Raw genomic sequence first — 9948 nt, 5'->3', positions numbered from 1 at the left:
TTAAAATGCGATAATGCATTTTTGAACTGTCGCAAAATTAGATCACTCATATTTGACAAATGCAAATTCAATGACAGGTTTAGTGGATTTCGAATTTTTTCACCAAATGTTGGTGAAGCAATGTTGCCAGACTGTGGTAGGCCATTCCATAGCACACTGTCTTTGGTCAGTGTCATGGCCTGGTAAATGAAGATCGCCTTGAAAATGCGTGAAATCTATCATGTCGGCATTTGAAATTGAAACGATGGAGAATGAGAATAAAAAGAGGAACGATGTAAAAATTTTATAGAAAGAGAAAAAGAAAATTTAATAGAAATTATATGTGACAATATTAAAATCTTAGAGAATAAAAAGACCAACTGTGTTTTCATATATCGCGCGTTCAAATGAAATCCTGGGCTGGGAAGGCATTGGAAACCGTCGATTGTTGTGCTTTTTTACAGGGTAAATTAATTGAAGCATGTTGACAGCTAACCGAAAATTTAGAGCAAAAAATCTTTCTCCTTTCTTTTTTTGCAATGTTTTACATTAAAAATAGAATAACATAACGATTCCCATTCTGGAAGCAAATATCTAAGAGCACCGTTTGCTGAAAACAAACATATTCGATAATGTCCCGATTAAACACAAACAATTGTGATTCGTGTCAAACGGCGGGAAATTCAAACTTTACACTGTTCTAAACGGTTTATTTTTTCCAACGCCTACTCAGCCCCGGATTTCTTTTGAACGCGCGATTTAATCTATTAAGAGCCGTTTTGATTTCCGGAAATTATTTCGACCTGTCGAGTTCTTTTAGCGTATTAATCACCACGAACGCCAGTGAGTGGTGATTACGCTAAAAGAACGAGACAGGGAGAAATAATAATTTCTGGAAATCAAAACGGCTCGAAATAGATTCAGCTAGAAAATCGCATAAATAAAATTATTAACCAAAAAGTAACTTCAAAAAAATAAATTGACATTGTGAATCAAATTATCGAGTTTTCGTGAACATGTAACGATGGAGACGAACAAAATTAATAATCAACAAACAATTTTGACAAGAGAAGGTATCCTCGCGTTTGTGGTTAAAATATGAATCCTACAAGTGAAGTACGTTTTTCAAATAAATCACTCGAGGAAATTGAAGAATCCATCAGAAACACCGCGCAACACCGTTCGTTCCAAAACTATGTGTGGACCCAGTTCGACACTTTCTGCAAAGAAAAGGGATATGTTTTGAATGATTCAGCGACTATTGAGCAAATTGCCTCCGCAATGGCTGATTGGGCATTTAATATGAAAAAATGTGGGAAAAGATTATAAAGAAACTGTAGTTAAAGTTTTATGGAACAGCACTGCAAAACAGTTGCAAGAAAAATATTTTACAAGGTATGGAATAAAAATAGACATGTTTACAGATATCAGATTTGAGAAAGCCAGAAAAGCAAGAGACGCAAAACGTCGTGAACTGCAATCGGATTTAAAGAAACGTAAAGAAAGTTGTTCCGCATTCACCGAAGTTGAATATAAAAAAAATATTAATTGTTGAAATGAAGACACACCCTCTGGCTTATAACATTTTTTTTTTTTATATCGCATCATACGAACCATGTTGGCGTGGAGGTGAGGCTACCTACTGTCTTCTTCACTACTTTACAGAAGAAACGGATAATTCTGGTAGATTTACGGGACGCTTGGAGTACAATCTTTTATTCAGTAAAACGGATCAGGGAGGCTCAAAACGATTAAGTCAAAGCAAGTTTTTAATCACCAATGCAACAAATACAAACATCTGTCCTGTTAGGTAAGTGCATTATATTTAAAAATTGATCCATACTTCTACATATAATAATAATATTCCAGGTTGTTCAAGAAAATGACAAGCTATCGACCAGTTTCTGACAAATAAAATAGACTTTTTCTTACGCCAAATCCGAAGTGGAAGCGTGAATGTGCATCAACTTGGTATAAAAATAGTCCTGTTGGGCAAAATCTAATTTCAAAATGGACCAGATCTGCGGCACAAGCAATCGGTTTAAGCACAGACACTACAAAGATCCCAAATCATTCAATAAGAGCAACTGCCATTTCACACCTTGCGAAACATGGCATTGGTGAAACACAACTGATTAAAATCAGTGGCCATTCCAGTACAAATTCATTAAAACGGTATTTACAGCTAGATAAGAACCATCACGAACAAATTATATCGAAACTGAGGGGAAATACATCGTTTCCGGCAACTACTAGTGAAGCTGGACCCAGAGGTATGAACGATAATATTTTGGGTGTAACATATAACAGTTGTACTATGACGGACAATAAATTTAGGCCGGCCTGTCATTAGCTTGACATCAAAATGTGAAGCTGGCATTATGTTCAACTAACCCCATTTTCGATTTTTGTCATTCTTGTCATCGTGACAGCGATAATCAAAATTAAAATTGGGAAAAGAAGCGTGCACCAGAGAGAAGTGCTACTACAAATCAGTTATGGTAATGCGTCATGATCTGTAAGTTACGAAAAGGGCGAAGGAAATGCCAAACAGCTTGAAAACCTTCAGTTTGAGAAACTGACACATCAGTCATAATGACAATAAATGGTAGCTTGCATTGACTTTTTTGAAATGTCAGAAATTTGCCGGCCTAAATTTATTGTCCGCCATAGTACTATCAATTATAATTTTAAATAAACAAAGTTCCATGTTACTGCGCTTAATAAGTGTGTTGATACGGTTGTGAAACCTCATCGCTCATTTTTGAGTATGTCAGTGGACGTTCGGGCCATCCGTTTCCATAAGATCAATGGGATGACGTTGTGACAAGTACCTGCGGCACTTGCGTGGTCGGTACCGGGAGGCGCCACCGGGCATTCCTTGTTGGGTGATCGGTGGAAGGCATATATCTATTAACTACTATATAGGTAACGTGGATACGAGACTGAAGCAAAGATCTCGAGATACAAAACGCAGTGCACTTATGCGCAGGCTCGTTTTCTGGAGCAACTGATTGGTGGAGAGTGGAGCTGTTATTCCCACAATCCGCAGCGCGCAGCAGCAATATCTTATAGGGTGAATAGCCTAGAGAATGAACACTGACCAGTAAATGAACGAAAGTCTGGTTTTTCGTTGAAAATAAGAAATCAGTAGCTTTTAAATAGTTCGCGCATGCTTTTGGCAAAAGTTACACGTGCGCGGTATTTTGTTCATTCATTAGATTAATTTTAACATCCAACTGTGCTCTGTGGATATTCGTCAGAAGTGGTGTGGGTAAGCAGGCGAAAGGCTGGGAGCCATTTTGTTTAAGGTAAGTTAGATATACTTATCTAGAAAACCATATTTTAAAACCAAATTAGACGGAAATAATGAAACCTAGAGTGAGTAAAGTAAATTGAACAAATTAACAATTTGTGCAGAAACAGGTTGATTTTTCATGTAAATTTGCAATATTAAGCCACGTTCAATAACTGGTTCCAAAGAATGGGTGATATCTAGTAAATGAACGCCCTGTTCATTCACTGGGTTTTTGCGTTTTTTATGAAATCAAGCGAAAATTTGCCTTATGAATTTCTGCTTATAGGGTTATCTTTTAATAAAATTATTTTCAACGTCAATTGTAGTCAGCCAGTTAATGAACGCCGCTTAAATCTAGTTCAGTCACTGAACAAGATGTGTTCATTAACTGGAATTTTATATTTGGACCTAATAGTTTTTAATAAAATTAATTGATATTAATGAAAGTACTTATTTGCATCTTATTTCAGATGAGTGAAGAGAAGTCTGTTCAAAAACTACCTCAGAAATCTGCCAAAAAATACTGTCGATTCCGGTATGGAGAGGATGTACTTGCTAAAGCCATCCAAGATGTAAAAGACGGCATTGAATCTTTGAATTCGGCTTCAAAAAAATATAACATTCCCAAGTCAACACTTCATAATAAAATTAACGCGAAAACTCCTAACATTAGGAAAATGGGTCCTAAGCCAGTATTAGACGAATTCGAAGAAAGCCGTTTGGAACAGTGGATACTTGCCAAAGCCAAATTGGGATTTCCGATGCATCCATCCGAAGTAAAAGACGCTGTACAGAAGATTTTGACAGAAACTAATAGGCCAAATCCTTTTAAAAACAATAGGCCTGGAGAAAAATGGCTTAAATTATTTTTGCAAAGGCATCTAAACATTGTCAAACGTAATACTGAAATAATTTCCAAGTCGCGTGCTGCGGTAATTGAAACTGCTATCAGAAAATGGTTTCAGGACTTGAAACAATACTTGTTGGAACACAATCTTCTAGACATGATGGAGTACCCCTGTCGGATATATAACGCAGACGAAACTGGAGTAAGGACTTGCGTAAAATCAGGGCTGGTATTGGGACCGATCTCTAAAAATTTCAAAATTTTTTATGAGATCTCATCTGGAAACGAAAAAGAATCCATTACTGTGTTGTGCGCTTACAGCGCTTCCGGAATTGCAGCTCCACCCATGGTGCTTTTTCCGTACAAAAGGATTCCCAAGGAGCTGGCTTTGTCAGTTCCAGGTACCTGGGAAACTGGACGCTCAGACAGTGCCTGGATGACCGCCGCAACTTTTTTTGAATATGTTGCCAACGTATTTTACAACTGGCTTGTCGAAAAACAAATTACATTTCCGGTAATTTTATTTATTGACGGACACAAAAGCCACTACAGTATCGGAATGTATGAATTTTGTGTGAAGAAAAAAATTATTTTATATTGTCTCTATCCGAATTCCACACACATCCTTCAACCATGTGATGTTACGATATTTAGACCCTTAAAAGTTGAGTGGAAGAAAGTTTGCCAAGCCCACAAACAAAAAACTAGCGCATCTATAACGCGCTACAACTTCTGCCCTCTATTTAAAGAAGCTTTTGAAAAAGCATCGCAGCCTAATACCATAATAAAAGGGTTTGAAATCTGCGGTCTTTATCCAATAAATCCGGACAATGTAGATTTTTCGAAAGGCATATCCACTAGAAGGAATGAACTATTTCCAAAACCCAAAGTAGGTGACAATGAACTGACGTTTCAAAACTGTAAGTCGTGTTTAAAAGTAATGAATCACTTCCTTGGTACTGCAAAACTTGCTGAATACGAGGATCTAGAAAATAACGCCACAAACGAAGATACTACTTACGCACTTTGGAAGTTCTGTGCAGATTTTAAGAATAAATCTGACAGTAATAGTTCTATAGCAAACGAATCGGCCTTTAATTTTCACAATGGCGGGATTGCTCAACAGGAGCCTACGTACGAAGACTTCACAGAAACATTTTTGAATGATTTGCCGTTTGAAATCGATGGCGTTTTATACCCGGCATTTGACAATAATGACGATTACGCAATTGACAAGAAAAAATTAGAAGAGCTAGATGATGCAAACCAAATCACCTTTTCAAACTGTGATTCGAAAAATAGTGACAATCTAATCAACAGATTTGAACCTGTTGACAGTATAAATGGAACTACTGAAATAAAAGAATTTGGTGATAAAAATGAAACAACTGAATTCACGAATTTATTTTCAGAAGAATATACAGTAATGATTAAAGTTATCATGGAAATTATTCTAGACAGAGTTTTTGAGACTGTTGAAAAGAAGAAACCGTCTCACTCAACTGTGATTTATACACAAGATACCTCACACAGGGGAATCGAAAGTATTAAAAGTGATAAGAAGATATAAGTTCTTTCAAACATTATTGTTAGAGAAAAGACTGATATTGAAGTTTGGGAAAAACATTTACATTGGCCCCATCAAAACGAAAGTTTGTAAACGCAAAAATGCTAAAAAAATGCCTTTCGCAATTACATCGTTAAAATGGTTAGAATATTACGAGCAACAAGACAAAGCAAAACAAGAGAAGGAAGAAGCAGCAAGACTCAGAAAACTTAAAAAAGAACAGAAGGCAAGTACTTCCCAAGCTGAAAAAAATATAATAATCAAAAGAAAGCAAGAGAGAAATGACAAAAATAATACAGTAAGAACAAAAAAAACAAAAATGGAGAAACATTTTCAAGCAAAAGAATTGAAAAAGACTTCAAGTAAAGGAGAGAGAAGAGAAGACGAGAGTAGTTCCAGCGGATCCGACGATCTGACGGAAGTAGAAGAGGAACAAAGAAACAGTACCAAAAACAAATCGAAAAATTGGACCGACAAAAATTTAGAGACAAAACAAATTCTGAAAATAGGAGACTACGTTGTTGTGAAATATATGATAAGTAGGGCCCGGATTTTAGGCAAAATGGACTATTTTTATTTTTTAAGGCACATGTATGAAACTTGTCTATAAATGATTTCTGGCTTAATTAGAGTAATTAGAGCCATATTTGATTCTGCCTATTCGGCCTAAAATGCCCTTTAAATACCTATTTTACCTTTTAACTGCCTGAACATGCCTAAAATGACCAAAAATCAATTTCATTTTTGCGGTTTTTTCCCAATTTTCGAATTCTGGGAAGTTTACGGTATTGAAAATGTAAAAGTGGTACCTCAATAAAATTTACAATGCTTTATGATTTTAAAATTTAAGGAGATGTAATTACTGAAATGTACAAAGTGCAGTACAATACAGGAATTACTTTTTCGCTTTTACGGTTGGGACCATGATGTCAGCGGTAAATACTCCGACAATACCTAAGTACCACAAACCATTAGACTGGACTGGCATAAATTACAGAGTTTATCTGTTTGCCTCTGTTCGAAGGGGTGCAGGTATACGCGGTCTAATGTTTTCTGATACTTAGGTATTGTTAGAAGCTTTAACGTTTATAAAATGGTCCTTGCCATAAAAACGAAAATTAAAATCCCGAAGTGAAACAATAAGAGAAACCTTAAGGGTGTCATTTTCTAAAAATTTAAGAAATATAAAATTAACCATCTCCTCTGAAATTTGGTGGGAGACGTAAATATAAGCATTACAAATTTGTCATTTCTCGTTTACTTTATCTCCGTGCAGTGGTCGTGTTTCTTGTGAACCTGTTTAAAGTGAACATAATGCCGAAACAAAAAATTAGTTTACGCGAAAAAATATTACAGTGGACAAGCAAGAAAGATTTATATGAAATAAAATCAACCCGAGAAATGTTTTGTAAAGCTTGTGGTAAACTGGTAAGTTAAGCATAATTAAAAATATGTCATTTTATATTTTTTACTTATTTGAAAATTTTATTTTTTGTAGTTTATATGCGAAAAAAAATGTCACTTGCAACAGCATGAGCAAACGGCCATCCATAAAGAGAACATTATGACACCGCTTCGGCAAACGTTGCTGACACAGAACTTGGAGGAATCGGCAAATAGTACATTCAATATGGAACTTTGTAACGTCTTTTTAGCTGCCAATATACCATGGCACAAACTACAAAATCCTGCGTTTCAGAATTTTCTGACAAAATATTGTGGTAGAAAAATTCCGGATGAGTCTACTTTACGGAAAAATTATTTACCAAAATGCTACAAAGATGTATGAACATACTATCTTTTAATATTTAATTTAAAATTATTTTCACTTTTAGACTATTGACCGCATTCGGAATGAGCTGGATCCTTTTAACATATGGGTTTCAGTTGACGAAACAACAGATGCACTTGGGCGATATGTGGCGAATTGTCTGGTTGGGAAACTTTCAGAAGATGAACCTGGAAAATCTTATCTTTTGGCGTCTAAACAATTAGAAAGAACAAATCATGAGACAATAGCTAGATTCGTAAATCAATCTTTAGGTAAGGGTTTTTCACTTTTTGAAATTTATTTTGATTTAAAATTTCTATGCGTAGAAATCTTGTGGAGTACCAGAGTTGTTGCTGAAAAGTTTCTTTTGTTTGTAACGGATGGAGCACCATATATGATAAAATCTGGTAGACACCTTAAGGTGTTTTATCCAAAAATTGTGCATGTCACATGCTTAGCGCATGCTTTAAATCTAGTGGCTGAAAAAATTCGCTATCAATATGAAGATGTGGATAATTTAATTTCGAACGTGAAAAAAATTTTCGTTAAGGCACCTTTGAGAGTTGAAATGTACAAAGAAAAACTAAAAGAAATGCCACTGCCTCCACAGCCAATTTTAACACGATGGGGAACATGGCTTCAGGCTGCTATGTTTTACAGCGAACACTTTGATTCCATTAAAGAAGTAAGTATATAAAAGATAAGCAAATTAATTGATTGTTAAACTGTTTTTAACTACTCACAGGTTGTCATGTCCTTTGATGGAAGTTCTGCTGTTGCTATTCAAAAAGCACAGTCTATAATGAAGAAACCCGGAATAAAAAACCAATTAATTTATGTTCGCAGTAATTTTAAAATAATCTGCGAAAGTATTACTCAATTGGAAAAAAATGGGTTACCTTTAACCGATTCAATCAAAATTGTTGAAAACGTATTTACCTCCCTAAAAAAATCTCCAGGCCCTGTAGCAGCAGTAGCATTAAAAAAACTTGAAGATGTTACTGAAAAAAATCCTGGATACAAATTTCTTCTAGAATTGGCAAGAATTTTTAGAGGTGAAGATGTGCCGGAACATGACACCAAAATGGAAGAAATTTATTACAAATTTGCGCCCATTACCTCTTGCGAGGTAGAAAGAAGTTTTTCAAAATATAAGTCCATTTTGGTGGATAACCGACAATGTTTTAAAGTAGAAAATTTAGAGCAATATCTTGTATGCAATGTAAATACGTAACAATGTAAATAACTAACAAACTTGTAGTATTGTATATTAATTAATAAAAAATAATTAGTAAATATCTTGTTGTGTGTACCTACTTAAAACTTTAAAAACACATTTTTTAATTTAATTAACCACAACTTTAAGGACCTAGTATGGCTTATTTTCAGTTTTTAAGGGACTATTTGCAGTAGTTTAAGGGACTATTTTAGGCACCTATTTCCGACTTTTTAATTGCCTAAAATCCGGGCCCTACCAATTAATATAAAATTCCCTAGAATTTGAAAATTTAATTTTTATATTTAAAAATTAAAACAAGGGTGCAAATTCTAAAAAAATTACATAAAAAAATCGTTTTATAAGGGCATTGGCGCACTCGCCCCATAGGAAACTCCCCTACGGCTCGTTTTCTACACTTGGAACTCGTGCGCCAAATTAACCCTTATAAAACTCGTTCTACTATTACAAAGTTGTAGAAGCGCGAAACTTGACTAATTTTCCTGCTTCTGTCCACACTGCTCGTCGTCGCATAAGAGAAAGCTGCCACTAAAATACGACTTACACCTAGACATAAAGAGGCAAGATTGGCATTTGCGCTGGAATACATGTTACGAGGAAACGATTTTTGGGTAAACGTAATATTTAGCGACGATAAAGTTTTTCAGTCAGCTTTGAATTGACGAATGCGCCTTTATAGACCGAAGAATCAACGATTCAACCCGAAATAACCCCAAAATTAACAGACCAAATTTGGTATAAAAAACATAAAATTATCAAAAAAATTAAGGAACCGAAACCTCTAACCTCTGTGGTTTTTTATAACGTCCAGATGTAGATCTACCTATTTTAATTCTATTTTTGTACTCATTTTTATACAAAATACAAATTCATTAAACATGTTGTTCATTTGCTGGCTTTTTTTCGTTCATTTACCAGATTTTATTGTTCATTCACTAGATTTTGGGACATTTTAAAAACATTATTTTTTATGATACAGTTATAACACAATAATAATAATTTTTTTGTGCTTGATCATATTTTAAATATTTAAGAATTTCAACAAAAAATTTTAATATCATATAATGTCACAACCAAAAGTAAATGTTGCCGTCGAAAGTAAAGGCCGCCTTACACCAAGGCAACAATTGGCAATATGTTGTCTGCAAAATTTTTTAGTAATATTGTCGGTCATTACTAAAAAATGTTGCAGGCAACATGTTGCCAATTGTTGCCTTGGTGTAAGGCCGCCTTTAGAGTAATCCTTAAT

At 34.9% G+C, this 9948-nt stretch overlaps 1 long non-coding RNA gene across 1 annotated transcript; it reads left to right on the top strand.

Annotated features, from left to right (window-relative positions):
• The first annotated feature begins 3158 nt into the window (after positions 1 to 3158).
• LOC138140769 (uncharacterized) lies at positions 3159 to 8945 on the top strand. The gene is made up of 5 exons (XR_011162744.1): positions 3159 to 3290; positions 3748 to 7474; positions 7527 to 7734; positions 7789 to 8147; positions 8208 to 8945. It is a non-coding gene; the product is annotated as an uncharacterized lncRNA (long non-coding RNA).
• Positions 8946 to 9948: the final 1003 nt, after the last annotated feature.

The sequence above is a fragment of the Tenebrio molitor genome, chromosome 1, assembly GCF_963966145.1.
Source record: "Tenebrio molitor chromosome 1, icTenMoli1.1, whole genome shotgun sequence".
NCBI lineage: Eukaryota > Metazoa > Arthropoda > Insecta > Coleoptera > Tenebrionidae > Tenebrio > Tenebrio molitor.
This window is presented reverse-complemented; position numbering and strand designations above follow the sequence as displayed.